Below are 25,318 nucleotides of genomic sequence, written 5' to 3'. Positions count from 1 at the left end.
AAACTATCAACTTTTTGAAATTGTGTTTGAGAGATATGGTTATTTTCTAGAATTGAGATATCGGCATTTTCTGGAATTGGGGAATGAATATTTCTTGGGATTGGAACATCGACATTTATAAATTTTTTATTTTAAACTTGTAACAAATCAAACCATTGACTTATATTAAATCTCAAACATATTAGGTTGAAGTTTAATTTGTTACTTTTTGAAACATCAAGATTAAAATTGTTACTTTCTGAAACATCAAGGTTAAATTTATTACTTTTGAAAATACATAGTTTAATTTGTTAAACCTCCTAAATTATATGATTTTAAATATAATGTCTTTTTATTTTAAGAGCATCATTGAAATGACTCAAAATTTGGGGGGCCAACTTCAATTTTTGTAAGCTACATTTTTTATTTATTTAAAAAATGTAGATAATATACATTCTTAAAAATTTTGGAGGGGGCCATGGCACCCACCCTTTTGTGTGGCTCTGCCACTGTTTGCAGGAAGCAAAATGTATCTAAAGATTGACCTTTCAAAGCAAAGCTTGTACTGTGTAAATTGGGCCTTTATAAAAGATTTCTTTTTCTAGAAAATAGTGAATTCATGTTAAACCATTAGAATTACAAAAAATTTCACAAAATATTTTAAATGTTGAAATGAAAAGTTGACAATATAGATAATAAAATAATATCAATAATAGTACAAATGAGAATAAATAATAATGGAATAAATTGTAATCAAATCATAGAAAATAAAAAAGAAAAGAGAAGTATAGAATACTTCATAATAAAAAAGATCATGACTCCTTACCAAAAAAAAATTTAGTAATCCTGATTTTTTTTTTTTTTAAAAGCTAAAAGATAAGGATAATCATGACTTGGGAAGTATAGAATATTGGAGTCAAGGCAAGTGGGTTAGATAAGCGAGAGCAGAGCCACCTAAAAAGATCATTTTTCCGACTTTGACCTTTGTTTGTTCATTAAAGATCTTTAGATCTCGACTTTAATCTCCTGTTTGGTCTCTTTCTTCTTTCATCAGGCAGTTACCATTTGCTCCTTAAGCACTCTTGTGTTAACCAAACAAATTTCCATTCCCAACTTCCATTTTCCAACTATGGCTTCGGCTCTTGTTTCTGCTATCAAGGACCAGCTTAGTTCTTTCATTACTTCAGAGTTCACGTCGGCGTGATGATGGTGGCGTCTGACTGTCTGAGTACTTTCTATCTCTCTATCTCGCCTCACCTTTCCATCTCTCTGTGACTTTGTCTCGCCTCTCCTAAGTTTCCTTTCTTTCTTTTTTCCTTCGTCTTTAAGACTTTCACTATCTCCGTTAGCTTTTGTTAAGTGTTTTATTTTATTTTTTATTTTTTTAATTTACATGGTTCATGGGCTCAGTTTTTCAACATATGTGCAAATAGGCTGTAAATATACTTCATGAGGGGGGCTGGCTGGGCTAGGAATTCATGAGGGGGGCTAAGCAAAAAATAGGAGGGCTCAAGCTTATATATATTGATGGGATAGCAAAATTGACCATCTCCGGTTCGTCCATAGGGATCGTTCATGAGCATTAGTTAGCCAAATGTTTGAATAAGCTGAGCAAAAGGGTCGTCTATGGGCAAAGCACATGGATGATCACCTGACCATCTACGAATAAGAGTTGTCCATGAGCAAAGCACATGGACGACCATACAACACTTGGGAAAATTCTCAAGAATAGACTCACTCGTGTACGAAAGATTTGAGTCACAAAACCTTGTAGCGGTTATCCAACCCACATTTATCGCCTTAACTTCCACTAGCGGTTGAAGCTCTTATAACCGTTGAGGAAGTTATGTTCGGATTCACTGATATCCATAAATCTTGGGGAAGTTATTAAGATTATAAATGCTCCAAGGTTCTCTATATAAGGATCAGTCTGAATCGAATCAAGGTAAGTGCATTCTGATATTTTACTCCCAAAAAGTTGGAACTCCATTCTTGTGAGAAACTAACTTAGCCATTGGAGGGTGTTTAGCCGGTCCACCTCGGTCTCCTTTGATAGCGTGTTCATCCTTGCAGGCCTTTGCTACAACTATTAGCCATCGAAGGCAGAGTGTTCATCCTACTGATCCTGTGTAGCATTAATTGGTGCCATTTGTGGGAAGGAGAAACTTCGAGTTTTGCAGTTTATCTTTCTCCAACAAAAGGCTGAATGGTCCAGACAAGATTAAGGGCCACTAGCCCAAGCCACCAAGAGAGTAGGGATGCTTCTAGTAATCCCTATCGAGATTACCAATCAACGCCTGTCACGCAACCGCCTTCCATCCAACACATATAGTCCATGGCAGCTGTCATGGCGAAGTTAACTCGTCAGAACCAAGAGTTGACTAGGGAGATTAATCTGAGGCAGTGTCGTGAAGGATATGTTGAAGGACAAGCCCAGAGTCAAGAAGAAAGAAGGGAAAATGTTGAGCCCGAAAGTCAATCAAGGGGCATCACTTCGCGAAAGGTACCACACTTGGAGAAGGAGATGGATCAGATGAGAAATTTTATGGACAAGATGAGGGAGAACATGAGAAAGGCAAATCCCACAGAAGATTCAGTTCATCGAACAGATTCCCCTTTCATGGCTTCCATCAATGGTTATCCCTTGCCCCAAAATTCAAGATGCATTCCTTGGATTCATATGATGGAACACGCGATCCTTTCGATCACATAGTTACTTTCAAGACAACCATGCATCTTCAAGGAGTCCCAGACGAGATTATGTGTAGGGCTTTCCCCACCACCCTTAAAGGACCAGCGTGAGTGTGGTTTAGCAAGATACCTCTAAGCACAGTCAGTTCTTTTGAAGAGTTGAGTAAGTTGTTTGTCTATAACTTCATCGGAGGACAAAGGTACAAGCGATCCTTGTCCAGCCTTTTAACTATAGAAGAAGGGGAGAATGAAAGTCTGCAGTCCTTCATCACTTATTTTAACAGGGAAGCCCTGATAGTGGATGAGATGGACGACAAGCTATTGTTGGCAGCCTTCCACAATAGGGTTAACTCGGACTTATTCATTTACAAGCTTTATGAGAAAGAGCCTCAATCCATGGTTGAATTCGTCCATTCAGCCCAAAACTTTATGAATATAGAAGATGTAATCATAGCAAAGAAGAGGAAGAGAGCTGAAAGAATAGAAACAAACCCCACACATCACTTTGAACAAGGGTCTCGTCCAGAGAAGGGACGAACGGAAGATAAGAAAGACCGAGACAATAGGAAGGCAGGTCCTTTAGCAAGGAATCAGAATTATACACCCTTAAATGCCCCACTTGATTAGGTACTCATGCTAATCAAGGATGATCCTTCCTTGAAGTGGCCAGAGAAGATGAACGGAAATCCTAACAAGCGCAATAAGAATAAATATTGTCGCTTCCATAGAGACCATGGGCATGACACGAACGAGTGTTTTGACTTGAAGTAGCAGATCAAGAACCTTATTAGACAAGGGAAATTGAGGCACTTCGTTGGAAGGGATCATAAAGATGAGAAGTTAAAGGGGAAGATAGAAGAATCATCACAACCCCACTTGGAGAGATAAGGGTTATCATATGAGGGACTTCTACAGAAAAATCTTCCAGATCAAAGAAGATGTATCTCAAAGTGGTGCAAAACGTCCAACTCTCTAGACGATCCCTAAGGATGAAGGAGACAGACGAGCCAACCATTTCTTTCACGGACAAGAAAGCTGAGAGAATCCATCATCCACATGACGATGCAATTGTCATTTCCCTACTCATTGCAGATTACACAACCAGGAGGGTGTTGGTGGATAATGGAAGCTCATTGGATATATTGTATTATCCCGCCTTCCAGCAGATGAGGCTTAGACGAGATCAACTTTGTCCAGCATATTCACCACTGATAGGATTCGAAGGAATGAAAGTGTAGCCTGTGGGAACCATTACATTGCCTGTAGTGGTGGGGTCATACCCACAGCAGATAACTAAGGAGGTAAATTTTCTTGTGGTGGATTGTTCGTTCTCATACAATGCCATTGGAAGACCAACCTTAAACAGTTGGAAGGTAGTAACGTCTAACTACCATCTATCAGTCAAATTCCCTACGGAGTATGGGATTGGACAAGCACAAGGAGATCAGTTGGCAACTAGAGAATGTTATCTAGCCATGTTGGCTTTGGACAAACAGGTGCAGACTATGAGTATAGAAGAGAGAAAAGTTGTCGCGGAACCTATTGAAGTTTTGGAAGATTTTTTATTACAAGAAAGTGATCCTGAGAAGTTCACTAGAATTGGAACAAGTATGAAGGAGAAGGCGAAAAAAGACCTCGTCCAGTTTCTGAGGAAGAGTATTGATGTTTTTGCATGGAGTCATGACGACAATGCCAGGTACTGATCCAAGTGTAATTACTCATCGATTGAATGTGTTCCCCTTTTCTAAGCCTGTTCGTCTAAATAAGAGAGTATTCGCTCTTGAACGAGATAAGGCTATCAAGGAAGAGGTTCAAAAACTAACCACAGCGCAATTTATTCGGGAAATCTATTACCTTGATTGGTTAGCAAATGTAATGATGGTGAAGAAGGCAAATGGCAAGTGGAGGATGTGCATAGACTTTACTGACTTGAACAAGGCTTGCCCTAAGGATAGTTATCCTTTGCCACGCATTGATCAATTGGTTGATTCTATAGCTGGCCATCAGCTGTTGAGCTTTATGGATGCCTTCTCAAGGTATAATCAGATAAAGATGGAAGAGGGTGACCAAGAAAAAACCTCCTTCATTACCAGTCAAGGTTTGTTTTATTACAAGGTATTGCCCTTCGGTCTAAAGAACGCAGGGGCAACTTATCAAAGCTTGGTGAATCACATGTTCCGTCCATAGATAGGACGGAATGTGGAGGTGTATGTTGACAACATGCTTGTGAAGAGCTTAGACAAGGGAAGCCACTTGGATGATCTTCAAGAAACTTTTGAAACACTTAGGTGATATAAAATGAAATTGAACCCAAGTAAATGTGCCTTTGGAGTATCATCAGAAAAATTTCTAGGATTCATGGTTTCACAGAGAGGAATTGAAGCAAATCTAGACAAAATCCAAGCAATATTGAACATGGAACCACCCAAGAACATGAAGGAAGTCCAATCCCTCACTGGATGAGTTACAGCTCTGAACAGGTTTGTTTCAAAAGCCACAGATAAATGTTTACCCCTTCTTCAAAGTTCTTAGGAAGGCATTTGAATGGCCGGACAAGTGTTAAAGGGCCTTCCATGATCTAAAGAACTATCTTACCATGGCTTCATTGTTAAGTTCGTCCATGCTAGGAGAAGAACTATATCTATATTTATCAGTGTCCCCATATGCCGTGAATTCTGCATTGATCAGAGAGGAAGGGAAGGTGCAAAAGCCAGTATATTACACTAGTTGAGCATTCAAAGGAGCGGAAGGAAGATACCCACTAATAGAGAAGCTAGCTTTCGCACTAATCACAGCTTCTAGGAAGTTAAGATATTACTTCCAAGCTCATGTTATCAATGTCATGACGGACCATTCGCTTAAGAAGGCGATGAACAAGCTGGAAGCTGCAAGATGACTGATTCAATGGGTAGTTGAGCTTAGTGAATTTGACATTTGGTATCAACTGAGAAGTGTAATAAAAGCTCAAGTCCTGGCATATTTCATTGTAAAGTTCACTCCAAGCTATGAAGACTTAGGCGAAATAGAGGATAATAAAAAATGGGTTGTCCATGTAGATGGATTGTCTACACTGCATGTAGGAGGCATAGGAGTAGTTTTGCAATCATCAGAAGGAGATAAATTGAACCACAAGGTTCGCTTACAGTACTAAACAACCAACAATGAAGTGGAGTATGAAGCCTTTCTTAAAGGGCTAGAGTTGGCTAAATCTGTAGAAGCGGACTCAATACTCATCTTGGGAGACTCTCAGTTGGTCATAGGCCAAGTAAACAGGACATGCAAAGCCGAGGAAGACAGAATGAAGGGATACTTAAAGAAGGTGGTAGCCTTGTGAAGAAATTCAAAGAAGTCGATTTCATTCAAATCCCAAGGGAAGAGAACGTAAGAGCAGATACTTTGGCAAAGGAAGCCTCCGCGAATGAAGTAATGGATAAGTTTGATGAAATACAATACATGCCACGCATAGACCTTCTAGAAATGTTGCCGATAGAAGGTAAAGAAAATTGGATGACCTCGATAGTATCATACCTAAAGGACGGAAGGCTTCTAGAGGGGAAAGACAAGGCCAGGAAGCTCAAGGTTAAATCAACCAGGTATATCCTTATGGACGAAGTCTTATATAAAAGAGGTTTTTCCCAGCCTTACCTAAGGTGTCTAGCTCTAGATGAAGCAAATTATGTTTTAAGAGAAGTTCATGAAGAAGCATGTGGAAACCACTCAGGAGCTAGATTGCTCGTCCACAAGGTCGTCCGTGCAGGATATTACTGGCCAACCATCCAAGCTGATGCTAAAGCATATGTTAAGGTATGTGATCAATGTCAATGCTTCAGCAATATTCCTAGATAGTCGTCAGAGTATCTTACCCCAATGATGGCCCCTTGGCCTTTTGCATAATGGGGTTTGGATATGTTGGGCCCCTTTCCAACTGGAACCAAACATATGAAGTTTTTGGTGGTGGGAATAGATTATTTCACTAAGTGGGTGAAAACTGAACCCTTAGCGAAAATTATATAACAGAATATCAAAAACTTCTTTTGAAAAAGCATTGTGTGCAGATTTAGAGTACCAAGAGTATTAGTACCTGAAAATGGATGACAGTTCGACAACACACCATTCAGGGAATTTTATGAACAACTGGGAATCAAGAATCATTATTGCTTACCCTCCCATTCACAAACCAATGGATAAGCAGAAGTAACAAGCCGATCCTTGTTGAAAATCATTAAGACTCAGCTTGAAGGGGCAAAGAGAGTATGGCCAGACAAATTACCAGGTGTTTTGTGGGCTTACAAAACAACAGTGAGGACCCCTATAGGGGAAACCCTTTTCAAATTAGCTTATGGGAGTGAAGCAGTTATACATGCAGAAGTGCATATGGCTAACCATAGTGTAATGAAGTATCAAGATGAAGAAAACAAGGAATAGCTTCGTCTTAAGCTCGATCTTATAGACGAGGTAAGGATAGACGCAGAGCAGAGGATGGCAAGGTACAAAAATCTTATGGCAAAGCAGTATGATACCATGGTCAAACTTAGACGTTTCAACATTGGGGATCTCGTCCTAAAAAGGGTTTCTTCGGCCACCAAAAACTCGGCCCACGGGAAGTTGGGACCAAATTGGGAAGGACCTTACAGGGTTATCAACTGCAAGAGGTAAGGATCCTACTACTTGGAAGCCCTCGATGGATGGAAGTTGGAACACCATTGGAATGTTGAGCATCTAAGAAGGTACTATCAATAGAGGGTGATCATGGACGAACATTGCCGCAGGACGAAAGTCATGGATGGCTAAAGTAATTTGTTGTTTAGTGTTATTTTCTTACTGTGTTCTAGATATATAAGTATTATATTACTCTTGGACGAAGTTGTGTTATATTAAGTATTTTTAATTCCCTAAAGGCACTGGCTGTTAAACATGTGCCATAACTGTGGATGAATGTTTACATAGTGTGGATTTTCAAATACATATATGATGTTTTATGTGTATGATTGTATGGAAATCCTTCATTTTTGTAGTTTCATTCAAAATGATCCACAGAAGGCAAAAGATCAAGGATGAATAAAATCCTTAGGTGCAAGGATGTATCGCCTATAAGCTTTCCTCCAAATAAGGATGAAGCAAGAAAAATAAACCTAAGGTATATCTGTCTAAGCTTAAGATGAGATAGAACCTAAGGTATGTTCAACTAAATCATGGATGAATAATGTGTGTGTAAAAACACCACAAGCCCATAGACGAATCTAACCAGCCAAACAATCCAGCACATGGACGAGCATTCGTTGGAACTACTTTCGTTAAGGATGAATAAATAATCGTCCCAAGTTTGAATAAAGGATACAGCTGGCCAAAAGACGATGTTCATGGACGAATTGTACATGAATGACAAGCGTCAAGGATTCATTTTTACTCTAGTTTTGCGATGAAAGAACTTTGTCCATAAGCTCAAGATGAGATAAAATGTTTTCCTAATTGAACAAACCATAGTATAGAAATGGCATGGACGATACTAATAAAGTATATCCATAAATCCTTAAACATGTTCAAACATAATAAAGTGAGAAAATAGAAAACATTCATTCATTCATTCAAAGAATTCAAAGAAGGGTAGACGACCAACGTCCAAAACCCCTTTTAAGTTGTGAAAACAATGTAACTGATTGTATATAAAGCTCGTCCATAAATTTGGATGAGATAATTGTACTTGAATAAATTTTAAAAAGAAATAAAGCCCAAAACACTAGGCACCTCCAAACAAAATTAAGATATAAACTTTCTAAAAGGAAGATGAAATCACTTAGATGGATCACTAGGAGCATTGCCGGTCTTTGGATCGTCTTGGATCACCTCATTATTAGTGTCGTCCACCACATTGACAACCTCAAAACTCGTCGCAAGCAAGGAACTCTCTGTAGTTAGGGGAATCTTGAATGTATCAAAGTTCAAGTCATGAAATGCTTCCTTGGCATCAACACGGAACTCCTCATGCCCAGCAGTATAGTGACTATCAAGACGATTCTTGTACTCGTCAAACTTCTTGAAGGCTGATATGGCTTCTTCATGTGCTTTCTCTAAGGACGAGGCAAAGCCTGAGACTTGTAACTCAGATGAGCAATGCGAGTATCTTTCTCTACGGCATCTGCTTCGAGCTCCTCCACGTCGTTCTTTAGCTTCGTCTCACTTCCTTCCAGACGATTGAAATCATCGGTCAACCTAATCACTTCCCCCTTTTTTAGTAGAATTTCATTGTTCAGCTCCTTAGCCTTCTCTTTAGCTATCTTGGTCTCCTCACAGAGCTCTTTATCCTGGCACATCACTGTATAAAACTTTGACATAGCCTAGGTGTGGACAAAGGAAAGTTAGACATTTAATTTTGAAAAACTTATTAAAAACGCACGAGGATGAATGAAACTCTTACCTTAAACAGGTCATGGATACCAGAGCATTCAAACTCCTTCACTAACATATTGTAGCATTCATTTACTTCATTATCAGTGATTATTCCTTTTAACGTTCTCCATGCGTAGCTCTTGTCCAGCACCAGGTTAGAAGGACGATCAGATGGCTCTGAGGATGAGGCTTGCGAGAAGTCTTGGCTGGAGGGGGAGTAGGATTAGTTTGAACAGGATGAATTGTTTGGACGGGCTCTACATTGGTTGGAGGGTCGTCCAAATCTACCGTTAGAGGTATAAACTTGGGAACCTTGGGAAGAGAAGTCTTGCCAAGTTTTTGCTTCTTAGGACCTCGACGACTTGGAAGGTCGTCCAGATCCACAGCACCAGATATAGACTTAAACTTTCTCTTCCCTGTCTAGACGGAAGGTTTCTGGACAACTGATAGTGCAGTTCCACCCTCGTTCCCACTAGTTATGGTTTTCTCTTTGTTCTCCCTCATTGTAATTATTCATGCGACGAGGAAAATTAAGTAAAAAAAAAGGAAGAAAAGAAAAGAAGAAAAAAGAGAAGAATGGACGATACTTACTACAACAGGTAGTTCCTCGTGACCAAGATTCTCAGCGGTAGGTTCTAGGCCAAGTCCCCACGTAGCTAGACGACTGAGAGTGACTAGATCGTGAAAGCTTCTCCCAGGGAAGGCACGCACTTGGTCAATTTGGTCCAAGTAAAATTTTTCCAAGCGTGGACGAACAACAGCTGTATCAATAAAAAGGGGGGTTAGACGACTGAGAGTTGGAAAATATGTGAAGAGAAATAAAATAAAATAGAAGAAGACATACCCTTAGGACGAAGATGACCTAGAGGGCTGGTAAAAGGTGGGAAGGGGGCATTACCCACATCAACTGGGTCCACAGCCCAATTTTTGAAAATAATAAAAAATTCTTTTTTGCAGAGCTTGTCAGACGAGCTACGACCCTTAATTAAACTATAGTAGGAGCCTCTGGATGAGAACTGGTAAAAACTAGCAGACTTCTTTATCTTTGAGGGCTTATAACAGTAAAGGAACTCGTCCACTGTGATAGGACAGTCCCCTTCCAACGCCTCACGCCACAACACTTGCATGGCAACTATCGTCCTCCATCCATTGGGGTTGAGCTGGTTAGGTCCAATACCCAACCTATGGAGAATACCTTTACAAAAAGAATTTAGAGGGAACCTAAGGCCAGCTAAAAGTTAAGATGTATATACTCCTAAACCAAAAGAAGGAGAACAACACCATTCTCCTTCCTTGGGTAGACGAGGGTTGAACTCAATGGGAATCTGGTATTTATCCACAAGGGTCTTCAATTTAGGGGTGCCTAGAGTAGACGCTACTTCAGGAGCACAACTGTATATCACATTCTCCTTTTCCTCCTCCTCGTCTTGAGAAACTCTAGGTAGCTCTTTGGACGAGCTAATCCCAGCCCCAGATGCCATTCTATGTTGCATTTCCTAGAATTCCTCAAAGGGAATGCCAGGAACCCTAGACGAGTAAGGCTCATCCGAGGAACTACTACTGTAGCTTGTGCTACCCTCACCACTCTCATAACTCCCAAAAGAAGTGTCCTAGTACTCGTCAATCTTTTTCTCTATACTACTAGACAAAGACATGACTAAAATAAAGATTAAGATGAAAAACCTAAAAAAGGAAGAGGAAATACTTGAGAACTAGGATGAAGAGCTAGACGAGACTTTTGGACGAGATGGCAGAAGGGAGATTATGAGAAAGGTGAAGGGCAAGAAAGAGAATGTACCAATTTATAGGGCGCAGAATTAGGTCAACGAAGCGATGCCAGCCATTTAGAAGAAGACACGTGGCTGTCCCTTTGAAAAATGCAATCGACGTGACGGGTCAACCAACGAAATCATGACACGTGGTCTCAAAAAAAAAAAAAAAAGGAGGAGGAGAAGGGTTGGATCAAAACCATAAAAATGTAAAGCAAATCTATCCTTGGACGACCCTTGGACAAGGGGCAACTGATGGGATAGCAAAATTGACCATCTCTGGTTTGTCTATAGGGATCGTCCATGAGCGTTAGTTAGCCTAATGTTTGAATAAACTGAGCAAAAGAGTTGTCCATGGGCAAAGCACATGGACGATCGCCTGACCATCTATGAATAAGAGTCGTCCATGAGTAAAGCACATGGACGACCATACAACACTTGGGAAAATTCTTAAGAAAAGACTTACTCGTGTATGGAAGATTTGAGTCACAAAACCTTGTAGCGGTTACCCAACCCACATTTATCGCCTTAACTTCCACCAGCGGTTGAAGCTCTTATAACCGTTGAGGAAGTTATGTCCGGATTCACTGATTTTCACAAATCTTGGGGAAGTTATTAAAATTATAATTGCTCCAAGGTTCTCTATATAAGGACCATTCTGAATCAAATCAAGGTAAGTGCATTATGATATTTTACTCCTAAAAAGTTGGAACTCCATTCTTTTGAGAAACTAACTTAGCCATTAGAGGGTGTTTGGCTGGTCCACCCTGGTCTCCTTTGATAGCGTGTTCATCCTTGCAGGCCTTCACTACAACTATTAGCCATTGAAGCTGGAGTGTTCAGCCTACTGATTCTCTGTAGCATCATATATATATATATATATATATATATTTTTTTTAAATTTAAGCTGTTAATTTTTTTTTGGGCCCAAGGGCCCCCTTAGGCCCCTACTTGGGTTCGTCCTTGCGTATTTGCCTCCGTCAAAACCTTCGCTCCTACCACTGTGGCCAACCTTGGCCCTAGCTTCGACTTCCTCAGCTGCACTGTTGATAGTCTCAGAGACTTCGTCTCCCTCTCCATCTACTCATCCGTCCACCTCGGTGAGATCTCCATCATGAAAATATCGGCGAGGCTGCCGAAAACCTCAGCTACAATCCTCTCTCCAATTGCACTAGAATTGCCGCGATCGAGGTCATGAAAATGCTCGGAGTTTGATTGGTAGGATTTTCTCTCTCTCTAGAAAAAGGCTTGCCTTTAGCCAAGCCCAAAACTAGTGCCTCCACCAATAGTATTAAAAACCACATATCCTTGGAGGCCGGTGTAGTTGTCGGCAAGCTTTCTTATACGGTTCATTCGGTGCTCGTTTAGCCGATGATGGAAATGACGTCATTGTTTGGGTCCACTTCTTCTTCACCTTTGCTTGGGAATTTGCGGCCGAATAGGGTTAATGTAGAGGATAGTGGCGGTGGCGATGGGGTTAGAGTGGCGTATCAGAAACTTTTTTTTTTTTTGATAAACGGCGGAGTTGTTGGCAGCGTCTCACGTGTAAATTTATTTTATAATTTTTTTTTCAAAATAAATGACACATTATTAAAAAAAGTCAAGTCATTGTTTTGTTAGCCACATAAGTAACACCACTAATGGCAGTTAGTAAAATGACTAATACAACTCAATTTCAAAATTTAAGGGACCAATTGTGCCTGCTTTAAACTTGAGGGACCAATTGTGCACACAGGGTAAACTTGAGGACCAATATTGTAGTTTTGCCCTTTTTTTTCTTTAATGTGTGCCTCTGCTGCTGGGACAAGAAAGAATTATTTTTTTTAAACTTTTTTAAAGGGTTTGGTTTCTTTTGGGTAAAATTGGTTTATTGAACTTATTTTTTTTTTTTTTAAGCTTTGTTATTGACAATTTTTGTTGTTGGACTACTTTTTTGGGGCTTTTATATTTTATTTTAGATTTTAGAATTATATTTTTTTTATAGCCTTTAAAAGGAGGAAAATGCTAGGGTTACAAGATTTTTTTTAATAAATTGTTGATGTGATGAGTGATTACTGGTAAGTAAAAGAGTGATGTAAGTAGTGGGTCTAGATGTGAATAAATAACAATTTACTACCTCAACAGCTTGTAAAATTTTGTTAAAAAATTTGTGGCTATATCATTTCTCTTAAAAAAAATCAATGATATTGTCAAGAGGGGGCAAAGTGTAATTTTATAAAACAAAACTGTTAAAATTAGTACTATATATATATTATTTTTAAATTTGTGGTGGAATGACCATGAGTGCCTCTATCCCTCTCTTAAACTCTTAATACCCACGTCAATAGTTAAATGAACAATTTATCAAGTCAGCTTGTCTCTATGTAACATTAGAATTAGCATTTAGGGAATCCTTATATTAGGATAAAACCTTACTTTTCTTATTTTAGCCAACTACTTTTCAAAGCACCCACATGAGCCACATAAAATTTTGTATTCTAAACTTATTTTATTGAAATATAAATTTCTTCATTCATTTTTTAAAATTATTTATCTCACATTCAAAACACTTTGTTTTCATTTTAGTTACCAAGACACAAATAATACAGTAATAAAATACTAAGTAATGCTACAGATACAAACTATTTTACAACATTTTTACAAATTGTTGATGTATCTAACTTCTTATTGGGTTTTATTTAGACACATCATTAATATTAATTTTTCATTTACCAATAATCACTCGCTACATCAATAGTTTGTAATTTTTTTTGTAAAAACGTCTATATCTCTAACATTACTCTAAAATATTGGGAAATGAAGGCAGTGCTTCCCTAAGTATAGAAAAATACCTTAACATTTTCCCTAAAATGGGAACCGATAGGAAGTCTAATGTGTGAGTGTTTGGGCTTTATCTCCCTAAATTGGGGTCTTACCATAAACACAGAACCTGACACTAATGCCGAAAGCAAAGCGTCAAGAGAGGATGTTGGGAGTTCCATCAGCAATGAGTTGGACTTGGAGGTAAGTTGGTTTTTAATTGATATGACAGGTTAAAATTGGGCCGATTAGGACATATTTGCAGGAGTTATATATCAATACAACAGTTAGTCTTTTGACAAAAAGTTTCACAAGAGTTATTTCACAAAGTATTATTGGGCCGGTTACTTGAGTTTAGTTCAAATGCAAAGGACAGAAACATCAAATTTTGTGAAATTTTTGTGATTTTTTTGGGTGTTAGTAGGCTTACTCTTGATGAATTGTAGGTGATATGATACGATCCTATGACAATATAAGATTTTCTGAGGCTTTTTTTTTTTTTTTTTTGGGGAAAAATATATTGCACAGTGTATTTTATACCTACTTCAAAAATACACTAAAAACGCAACTTTAAGTCAAATTTAACAAAATTAAAAGTCACGTTTTTAGTATATTTGGGTAGTGTGAATTTGCAAACACAATGTGCAATAAACATTGCCTTTTTTTTTATAATTGTCGGTAGACTTATTCTACCAAGAAATTTGATCATAATTACTAACTTACCTCATAGCGTGTTTCTCAATTCTAGATTTAATCTTACCATCGATCAATACATTTTAGAATTTATCAATGACAACGTTATTATACACCCATGACTATCAATGACAACGTTATTATACACCCATGACAATATGCATAGTTAGTAAAAAAAATGCTGTGCTACTAGAATTATAGTAATTTTATGTTGCGAGTCCCAACAAACATGAAACACCAAACTATAATTTGTAGGGCAATTCGTCATTTCTAAATTTGTGTGAACTGCAAATGAAGATAAGGTTCATTACGCACTAGGCTACAAATTAGACCTCACTCTTAGAAAATGTGTTTGATGGAAACACCCTGTCAATCTATGGTGTTCTAGATGGTTGTTATCTCTTGCTAGCCACCAAACTCAATTCAATTATTATTATTATTTTTTTCGTTCAAAAACTCATATATGCATAGATTCCGTTCGAGTAATAGCTTTCGATCCCGTTGGATTTCATTTTTAGAATGTCTGATGCTACTCTAAGACTCGTTTTCGATCACGTTGGATTTCATCTTGGAAGCACAAAAATGAGCTTCACAAGTATACATGATTACAGTCGCATTCAATAATTTTCTGGTCAACAAGTAAGATGACAAAGAAAGTTAATGTGGATAGGATTGAACAAGAACGTGTGGCACTGAGAATCACTGCGTTGCATTCACTCAGCACCGGATAGAACACAAATCAAAATTCTTTGCAGAAAGTAGAATTATAATTACAAATTTGAAATTTCTCATACAACACTGAAAAATATATCCTAGCCTAAACTCTATTTCGCCAGTCTTCGTTATCATCCTTGGCAAACACATGGGTAGCAAAAGTGGCCAGCTTCACATATCCTTCTTCCCTTTCATGGCTCAAGGTCACATGATACCGTGAAAAAACTCTCTCAAACCTATAATATTTTCTCACAGAAAACACTGAAAAGAAAAGCAGAGAAAAGAAAAGAAAACAGAGAGAGAGAGAAAGCTGAGATATTTCTCAAGAATTTCTTCACTGAATATATTTCACAAAATCAAATAATAATGGAGGCTTCAGGTCATATTTATACAACACAGATTGAGAGAAAGAGAGCACGAGGGAGATGAATAACCGCCTCACACGTGCTCTAACAAACTGACACACGTGCTCTTCCAAAGCTAACTAACTGCTAACAAACTAATCAGTTAATAACATTATACATATATATTGAAAATGACATCGTGTCCTTCAAAGGAAAGATTTCTCAAATATATACAAAATGGCACCGTTCCTTTTAATGAGAAACGGTGACGTTTTGTTTTTGTTTTCCTTTGTGTTTTCCCAGCCTTGTATACGACACCGTTCTGATAGACCTGACCGTTGGAGCTTCATCTTCTTCTTCCTCATGATTTGAATGCTCTGGACTGCTATGGCTTTCATCCCCCCTCAAACGAATGTGAAATTTCCACATGAGTTTGGAGGTAAGCCAGTTGAACCTAGGAGAAGGAAGACCTTTAGTAAACAGATCAGCCAATTGATCATGGGTTGAGATGAACGGAAGCATCACATCACGTCGGAGGACCTTCTCACGCACAAAATGGTAGTCAACCTCAATGTGCTTTGTACGCGCATGAAACACAGGGTTAGTGGCAATGGCAAGAGCACTAACATTGTCACACTAGAGAAGGGGCGGAGAAGGAAGAAAAAGACCAAAATCTCGCAGAAGCATTCGAATCCAATACAACTTAGCAGTAGTGGAAGCTAAGGCACGATATTCAGCCTCTGTGGAGAAACGAGAAACAGTGCCTTGCTTCTTGGCAGACCATGAGATAGGAGAATTACCAAAGAAAAGAACCATACCAGTAATGGAATGCCTATCTATAGGGTCCCCAGCCCAATCAGAGTCACTATAAGCAGAAAGGGAAATTGGACCAGGAGTGAAGGCAATTCCAAAGTGTAAAGAGCCTTGAAGATATCTTAGAATTTGTTTAGTTGCCTAAAGATGATTCTGTGTGGGAGAACTCATATGTTGGCAAGCTTGTTGCACAGCAAATGAGAGATCTGGTCTTGTAAAGGTCAAATATTGTAAGGCACCTACCAAGCTCCTATAGGATGTAGGATAAAGTAATAGTGGACTATCATTAGGGAGAAGATGAGATTGAGGTGAAGAAGGAGTTTTACAGGGCTTACAATCTGTCATTCCAAACTTCTGAAGAAGATCAGAGGCATATTTGGTCTGATGAACAAACAACCCAGAGGAGGTATAATCAATTTGCAAGCCAAGGAAGTAATGAAGTAACCCGAGGTCCTTGAGATCAAAGTCCACCCCCAAGAGCTTGATAATTGAAGATACAAAGTTGGATTTGTTGCCTGTGATGATGATATCATCCACGTATAACAACAGAAAGATAATGGATGATCCATGCCTTAAAATGAAGAGATTACTATCTGCAGCAGAAGCACAGAAGCCAATGTGCAGCAATTGAGAAGTAAACCTCTCAAACCAAGCTCTAGGGGCTTGTTTGAGACCATAAAGAGCCTTGTGAAGAAGACAGACATGTTTAGGGAAGGCTGGATCAACATAGCCTTGATGCTGAGCCAAGTAAACCTCTTCTTTAAGAACTCCATGCAAAAATGCATTACTGACATCCAACTGCCTCAACTCCCATCCAAATTGCACAGCCAAAGCTAAAAGAATCCTAACAGTAGCAGGCTTCACCACAGGACTAAAAGTCTCATCATAATCCATGCCATAGTGCTGAAGATACCCCCTTGCAACTAACCTGGCTTTATATCTTGCTATAGAACCATCACTGTGCCTCTTCAATTTATAAACCCATTTGCAAGTGACCACATTTTTATGGGGAGGAAGAGGAACCAAGGACCAGGTATTCTGCTTTTGTAAAGAAAGAAACTCAGCGTCCATAGCAGCTCTCCATTGTGAGTGTTTAGAGGCAATGGTGAAAGAAGGTGGTTCTATGATGGTATAATCAGCTTGAACCTGTATAACTCTAGGATTATAGATACCATGCTTTGACCTTGTAAGCATTGGATGAGAATTAGTGCAGACAGGAACAATGTTAAGAGAATCAGACACAGTAGGGGTAGGTTGAGAGACAGATGAAGAAGTGACAGAAGCAGGAATAGGAGGAATGGATGAGGGAACAGCTAAAGAAGGAGGAACAACAAGAATATGTATTTGAGGAGAAAGAAAAGAAGGAAGAAGAGAAGAAGTGATATCAGGAGTTGTGGAACCAATAGCAGACACAGTAGGAGAATTAGGAATAGCCTCATCAACAAGGTGTGATGGTAGAGAAAACCAATTAGGAAGAGATGATGAAAAGGGAATATGAGGATCAGTGAAACTAGAATCATTAGCAAAAGGGAATATAGACTCATTGAACAAGGCATGACAGGCAATGTAGATTCTATTAGAGGTTGGATCAAGGCATATATAACATTTAGGAAGTGGAGGATAGCCTAAGAAAACACAAGGTTTAGACCTGGGCTGCAATTTGTTTTGGTTAAAGGGCTTGAGGTAAGGGTAGCAGGCACATCCAAAAGTCCTAAGGGCAAGGAGAGAAGGTGGTTTAGAATAAACCCTTTCCCAAGGAGAATGAAACCCTAAGACTGAGGAAGGCATTCTGTTGATCAGATAGGTTGCAGTAGAGAAAGCATAGGACCAATAATTGAGTGGGAGATGAGATTGGTACAAAAGAGTGAGACCAGTTTCAACAACATGTTTGTGCTTTCTCTCTGAAACACCATTTTACTTAGGAGTATGAGGGCAGGAAGTTTGGTGGAGAATACCAGAGGATGAACAAAAAGACTTAAACTCACTATTAATGTACTTAGAGCCATTATCAGTTCTTAAGACCTTAAGTTTAGAGCTAAACTGAGTTTCAACCATGGACTTGAAGTGTTTGAAAACAGAAAGCACCTCATTTTTACTTTTGAGAAGAAATAACCAGGTGAAACGAGAGTAATCATCAATGAAAACCACATAGTAATTGAAACCAAGTAAAGAAGTGAGTGGAGAAGGACCCCAAACATCACTATGCACAAGTTCAAGAAGTGAAGTGGAAATGAGAGGTGTTTTATTCAAATGAAACCTGTGCATTTTTGCATTTATACAGTATTCACAAGATGAACACACTTCATCAATTTGTGACAAAGAAACAGAAGAAAATACAGGCTTTAAAGTAGAAAATAGAATCTTGGAGCTTGGATGCCCAAGTCTGTGATGCCATAGCAGAATGTAATGTGGTTTAACAGAAACAAATGCAGAATTCTGAGCAGAATTGAAGCAGGAAGATGAAGACAGATTAGGATTAGATGGAATGGGGTAAACTCCATCTTTACTCAATCCTGCATAGAGGATCTTCCCCGTGGGTAAATCCTGAATTGAGAACTTGTGTGCATCAAAATAACAGAAAGCATTATTTTGAAGGAAAAGTTTATGAACAGATAAAAGATTTAAGGAAAGGGCAGGTACTCTTAAGATGTTATCAAGCCTAAAGTTATGAGTTAAGGTTCGAAGCTCACCATTTCCAATATGAGTGACTGGTAGCTCTTGACCATTGCCAACTGTGACAGTCTCTGAGCCTGGAATTAGTTGTTGCATAAGAGAGAGTTGTGACAAATTAGGGGTCACATGGTCTGAGCAACCTGTGTCAGTGAGCCAACCATTGGAAGCTTGTACTTGAGCAGCATTAGCCACCATGGAGGCTAGTTTTGCAAGTGTATGCCTCCCTTGATATGTGAAATCCATTCTATGGTAACAGTCAAGGGCTGAGTGACCATTCTTTCCACAGATCTGACACATAGGCCTGCTGGATTGACCTGGATTCTGGTTAGGTGACTGCTTAGATTGATTGAAATTCTGAAATTGAGGAGAGAACCCTGAATTGCTTGGATTGGGACTGCTTGAATTGAAATTTTGAGATTGATTAGAATTGGAATAACCACCACCATAGTGAAATCCCCTAGAGTTTTGATTATTGCCTCGACCTCTCCCCCTTTGATTATTGTACCTGCCTCCTCTTCCTTGTTGAAAGCCTTGAGAATGAAACTTTGCAGCCATAGCCATAGAAGCTGAATCAACTGTATTAGACCTCTTTTTAATTACTCTTTCTTCAGCATTGAGCAAAACATTCAATTCTTCAACTGACAATATATCACTTCTGGTTCTAATTGCTGAACTGAAAGAGTCATATTCAGAGGGAAGACCATCAAGAATGATGTGGAGAAGCTTTTCATCATCCATAAACACAGAAACAACAGCCAATCTATCTCTGGCTTGCTTAATTTTCTGAAAATATCCATTAATAGAATCTACACCTTTCTTGATTGCGTTTAGTTCATTTCTTAGGCTCATCACATGAGACCTTGAGACAGATGCAAATCTTTTCTCTAACACCTTCCAAACTCCTCTAACTGATTTCTGCCCAACAGTGATGGCAAGAATCGCAGGGGAGAGAGTAGAATTCAAGAAAGTGAACATTGCTTGTTCACAATTCCTCCAAGCTATGAAAGTTGGATTGATCTTAGCAGTAAAATTACCAGATGAATCTTTAAGAAATCTATCTGGAACAGTGATTGAATCATCCAGAACATCAATCATTGAATAGGTATCTAGAATTACCTCGATTTGGTGTTTCCACACAATATAGTTTCCATAATCGAGCTTCACAGTCATCATGGATGACATGTTTGACAATAGCAACAGTGAAGTATTTACTGGTAAACTCGCAGTAGCCATAGCTGGCAGAGTAGTTGAATTTGATGTTGAGGAAGACAAACCAGACGGAGTAGAAGCCATTGAAAATGGATCAATGCTCTGATACCATGAAAAAACTCTCTCAAACCTATAATATTTTCTCACAAAAAACACTAAAAAGAAAAGCAGAGAAAAGAAAAGAAAACAGAGAGAGAGAGAAAGCTGAGATATTTCTCAAGAATTTCTTCACTGAATATATTTCACAAAATCAAATAATAATGGAGGCTTCAGGTCATATTTATACAACACAGATTGAGAGAAAGAGAGCACGAGGGAGATGAATAACCGCCTCACACGTGCTCTAACAAACTGACACACGTGCTCTTCCAAAGCTAACTAACTGCTAACAAACTAATCAGTTAATAACATTATACATATATATTGAAAATGACATCGTGTCCTTCAAAGGAAAGATTTCTCAAATATATACAAAATGGCACCGTTCCTTTTAATGAGAAACGGTGACATTTTGTTTTAGTTTTCTTTTGTGTTTTCCCAGCCTTGTATACGACACCGATCTGATAAACTTGACCGTTGGAGCTTCATCTTCTTCTTCCTCATGATTTGAATGCTCTGGACTGCTATAGCTTTCATACCGGCCATAGACATGGCTAAGCTATTTGCAGCGCGAGGTGTGAAGGCAACCTTTGTCACTACTCCTCTCAACATGCCTGTAGTCTCCAAAACATTTGAAAATACCAAAGCTCGCGGCATCAATATTGATATCAAAATCATCAAGTTCCTAGCTGTAGAGGCTGGCTTGCCAGAAGGATGTGAGAACATTGACTCATTGAATTCCTCAGATATGATTCCCACTTTTGTCTTAGCCACTTCAATGCTTCAACAACCACTTGAGGAACTAATTCAAGAGTACCAACCTAGTTGCATTGTCGCTGACATGCTCTTTCCATGGGCAGTTGATGTTGCAGCTAAATTTGGTATTCCAAGGCTTGAATTCTATGGTACCCGTTTTTTTTCAATGTCTGCAGGACATTGTATCAGGCAATATGAACCTCACAAGAAAGTTTCATCTGATTCTGAAACTTTTTTCATTCCTAACTTTCTGGGGGAGATAAATTTGACAAGGAGGCAACTGCCAGACTTCACTCGGCAAGAAGTTGAAACAGACTTTTCCAAGTTCTTGAAAGAAGCTTCCAAATCAGTGTTGAGGAGCTATGGGGTTGTTGTTAATAGCTTCTATGAGCTTGAACCGGATTATATAGATCATTACATAAATGTTTTGGGAAGAAAGGCATGGCATATAGGTCCAATTTCATTATGCAACAAGGATACTAAAGATAAAGCCCAAAGGGGAAAGGAAGCTTCCATTGATGAACGTGAATGTTTGAAGTGGCTTGCTACAAAGAAACCCAATTCGGTTGTATTTATTTGTTTTGGGAGTACATCAAAATTTAGTGATTCTCAACTCATGGAGATTGCAATGGGTCTTGAGGCTTCTAGACAACAATTCATTTGGGTTGTGAGAAAAGGAAAAAATGAAAAGGCAGAGGAAGATTGGTTACCATAAGAATTTGAGAAAAGAATGGAAGGTAAGGGACTAATTATACATGGTTGGGCACCCCAAATATTGATTCTTGACCATGAAGCGGTTGGAGGATTTGTAACTCATTGTGGGTGGAACTCGACCTCGGAAGGAGTGACGGCAGGGGTGCTTATCGTCACATGGCCTGTGGCAGCTGAGCAATTTTACAACGAGAAGTTAGTGACTCAAGTACTGAAAATTGGGGTTAGTGTTGGTGCGCAGCAATGGATTAGAATGGTTGGAGATGGTATTAAGAGGGAAGCAATACAAAAGGCAGTAAGACAAATTATGGTGGGCAAAGAAGTTGAGGAAATGAGAGGCAAAGCCAAGGTATTTGGGGAGATGGCAAGGAGGGCTGTTGAAGAAGGGGGATCATCCTACTCTGATTTGAATGCATTAATTGAAGAATTAAAGTCACATTGCCCTTGACCTTGATGCAAAAAAAAAAAAATAAAATAAAATAAAATAAAATTTGCCAATATAGTTCTTTTGTCGTAAAACAAAATATTTATCTTTGTTGGTGAGCTGTGTTATTCTTATTTGCTTAATTGTTCTTCAATACTTTTTAAGACATTGTCCTAAGAATTGTGATCAACTAGACAAATCGCTTGTGCTATGCAGAATATGTGAATTATCAAATAAATGAAGTCTTCTATCCATTCCTATAATCCTTAAAGAGAACCTAATAATTGCATTTAATTTTGTAATTAATGTCTTAAGATAAGAACTTGGCTTTTATTGGGGTCTATTTGGTTAGAGAGTGGAAAAGTGAGAGGATAGAAAATGAGGAAGGGATAGAAAAGTAGGAGAATTAATACGTGAGAGGATGAAAAAGTGGAGGGATGAAAAACTCATTTGTTTGGATGAGAAGAAAAATAAAGTTGGTATAAATTTATAATTACGTCCTTGTTAAATAAATAAAAAAATAACACATTTTTTCTAAATTAAAAAATTGTGTATTATACTATAATATATATATATATATATATTTAAAAAGCACAAGCCAAAGGATACACCCAAAAAAAAAAAAAAAACATTTAGATTGTATCTAGGACTAAAAAAACATTGTAAATTTTTGTTACAAAATTGATGTAAATTGTCATATTTAATAATACAAAAGAAGCATTTTTTATAGAGAAGGTTTTCTTATTTTCCATTTAAATTAAATAAGTGGCAACTCCATGTAAAAATTTGGCAGTGAATTCAACATTTTGAGCATCACGATCCCACCCATTTGTACAGGTTAGGCCCAGTTTGAGTAAAAATTTGGCAGGCCAGGATCGCAGTCGCTCACAAGGTGATTTTAAGGTCACCACTCCCAAGAATCCACTAATCAACAATCAATCAATTACAAGTATAAGGAATCTTACCAACTACCCTGGCCTATCCTGAAATACCAACCTATAGTTGAACCTTTGCTCCAATACCCAATTGGACTTGATCTTGTAGTAGCATTCTTTCCCTTTGATGCACAAATCTCCAATTTGTAACTAACCCTTTGTACGGATCCAAGTATGTGACTAACTCCAACAACTTGAACAAATGTTGTTGGTTGCAAAGTTCTTCGCTTAATCAACAATAAAGATTAGGAAGTACTTGGTTATAAAACCCTATGGCGTACAAACGTAGTTGCTTCTCACAGAGAAAATAAGTCTCTTGGTCTCTGTATCCGTGTGTGACAGCTCTTAAAATAAGCCTTATATATATATTTAGGGTTGTGAGAAAAGAAACCCTAAACAATTACACAAGCCTGGGCCGAAATTCAAATCTAGAAAACTGAAAATTGTAAATCTTGATAGACTGAGCTTCTGTCTAGCTATCTATCAAGCTTCACATTAATTCTCAATAGCAAGCTTCTGTCGGGACTTAATGAATATCTTTTCTTCACTTGTTTCTTGGACCAATCTTCATGTCTTTAATACTTGACTTGAACAACATGTTTCTTGAAGAACTAAACCCATCTTAGATCTACCCAATTACAAGTAAAGTGCATTTTGTCAAAAAATTAGCCAATTACAATAAAAAATTATCCTACAATTATTGTAGTAAATATATTATTTTATTGTGTTGTTTATGTTATTTTATTGTGTTGCTTTTGTCGAGACTTAATGAATAGCTTTTCTTCACTTGTTTCTTGGACCAATCTTCATGTCTTTAATACTTGACTTGAATAACATGTTTCTTGAAGAACTAAACTCATCTTAGATCTACCCAATTATAAATAAAGTGCATTTTGTTAAAAGATTAGCTAATTACAATAAAATATTACCCTAACATTATTGTAGTAAATATATTATTTTATTGTGTTGTTTATGTTATTTTATTGTGTTGAAAGCTAAAATAAAATCATTGATGTTGTGTGCTTTGTAAAGTGAAAAAGTAAAATAGATAAAGTAGCTTTTGGTGGAGCCATAATTTTAGCTATTTGGCTAAGAAGAATGATGGATATTTTAAATAAATACATGACAAGTTGTGATTGGTAGAATATAAAGTAGAACACAAAAAATAGTATAAAAGATTTGTAATTTATTGTGTTTGTTACTTTTGCTAAGAAGAATGATGGATATTTTTTAAAAAAATTATGGGTATGTCAGTTTGGATTGAAGCCGGCCATCAAATCTTCTCCTCATTGTACAAACTACAAAGAGATTATTTGGTATGAATAAAGAAACTATCAATTTTTACTCTCAAAAAAAAAAATTTCTTATCTAATTATAGTATCTCAACCTATTAGAATACTCTTTTTTTTGAAATAGATCTAATTTATAATTCAAATTAAATATTATAAATTAAAAGTGTTTCTAGTATCACATTATTTAATTTTTTTAAATAACGTGTACTTTAAAGTGAAATGGTAGACCATAATTATGGGTGGAATTTTAATAATAGACTAGTAATAAATAATGCACTGCATCTTTAATATATATTTTTTGCTGTCTTGTTTAATCTTATTCAAAATATTATTATTATTATTATTATTAGTAGTAGTAGTAGTAGTAGTATGAAATATTCAGATGATATTATTTTAGGAGTTACCAATATGAGTGATTAGGGTGTATATAGCGTATGAAATCCAATAAATGTAATTAACAAATATTAGAGACAATATGGTCATATTTACTTCTCTATGTTTCCAATCATTGGACAAAGCAATTCAATGAGGAATAACCAGGGTGTAATTGGAAGAAATAGAGGAGCCAAACGGCCCAAACCTGAGAGTCTAAATATTTTGTCCCACTTTTCTTGCTCCACTTTATACTCCACCAATAAAAACTTGCCACGTGATACTATTAATTAATAACTGTAGTATTAATAAGTCAGTAATGATAGTATTTAATTAATTAGGTGAACAACTGACAAATATTTATTGGTAGAGTATAGAGTGGAGCAGAAAAAGTGGGACAGAAGATTTGGACTCCAAACCTGAGGGAGACTAAAGGCGCGCGTTACATGTATCCATCCCTACATGAATTTGGTCTCATAATTATTTCATGGCAGTTACATCACTCTAATCTCCTCAACGTCTAACAAATTTACAAATCTAACTATACACATTACTGCAATTTACAATTAACACAACTCTTTATTCGTTCATGTTTAAGAAATTTAACCACTGCATACCATTGGTGCGATAATCACTTCACAAGTATAAGTGCTTATGG

General features: G+C 37.7%; 1 pseudogene; it reads left to right on the top strand.

Annotated features, from left to right (window-relative positions):
- The first annotated feature begins 15,180 nt into the window (after positions 1-15,180).
- Positions 15,181-22,085, top strand: LOC111992326 (scopoletin glucosyltransferase-like; annotated as a pseudogene).
- The last annotated feature ends 3,233 nt before the right edge of the window (positions 22,086-25,318 follow it).

Source organism: Quercus suber, unplaced genomic scaffold (genome assembly GCF_002906115.3).
Source record: "Quercus suber isolate HL8 unplaced genomic scaffold, Cork oak 2.0 scaffold_341, whole genome shotgun sequence".
In the NCBI taxonomy this organism is placed as follows: Eukaryota; Viridiplantae; Streptophyta; class Magnoliopsida; order Fagales; family Fagaceae; genus Quercus; species Quercus suber.
The sequence above is the reverse complement of the archived record's forward strand: the minus strand, read 5'-3'. Positions and strand labels throughout refer to the sequence as shown.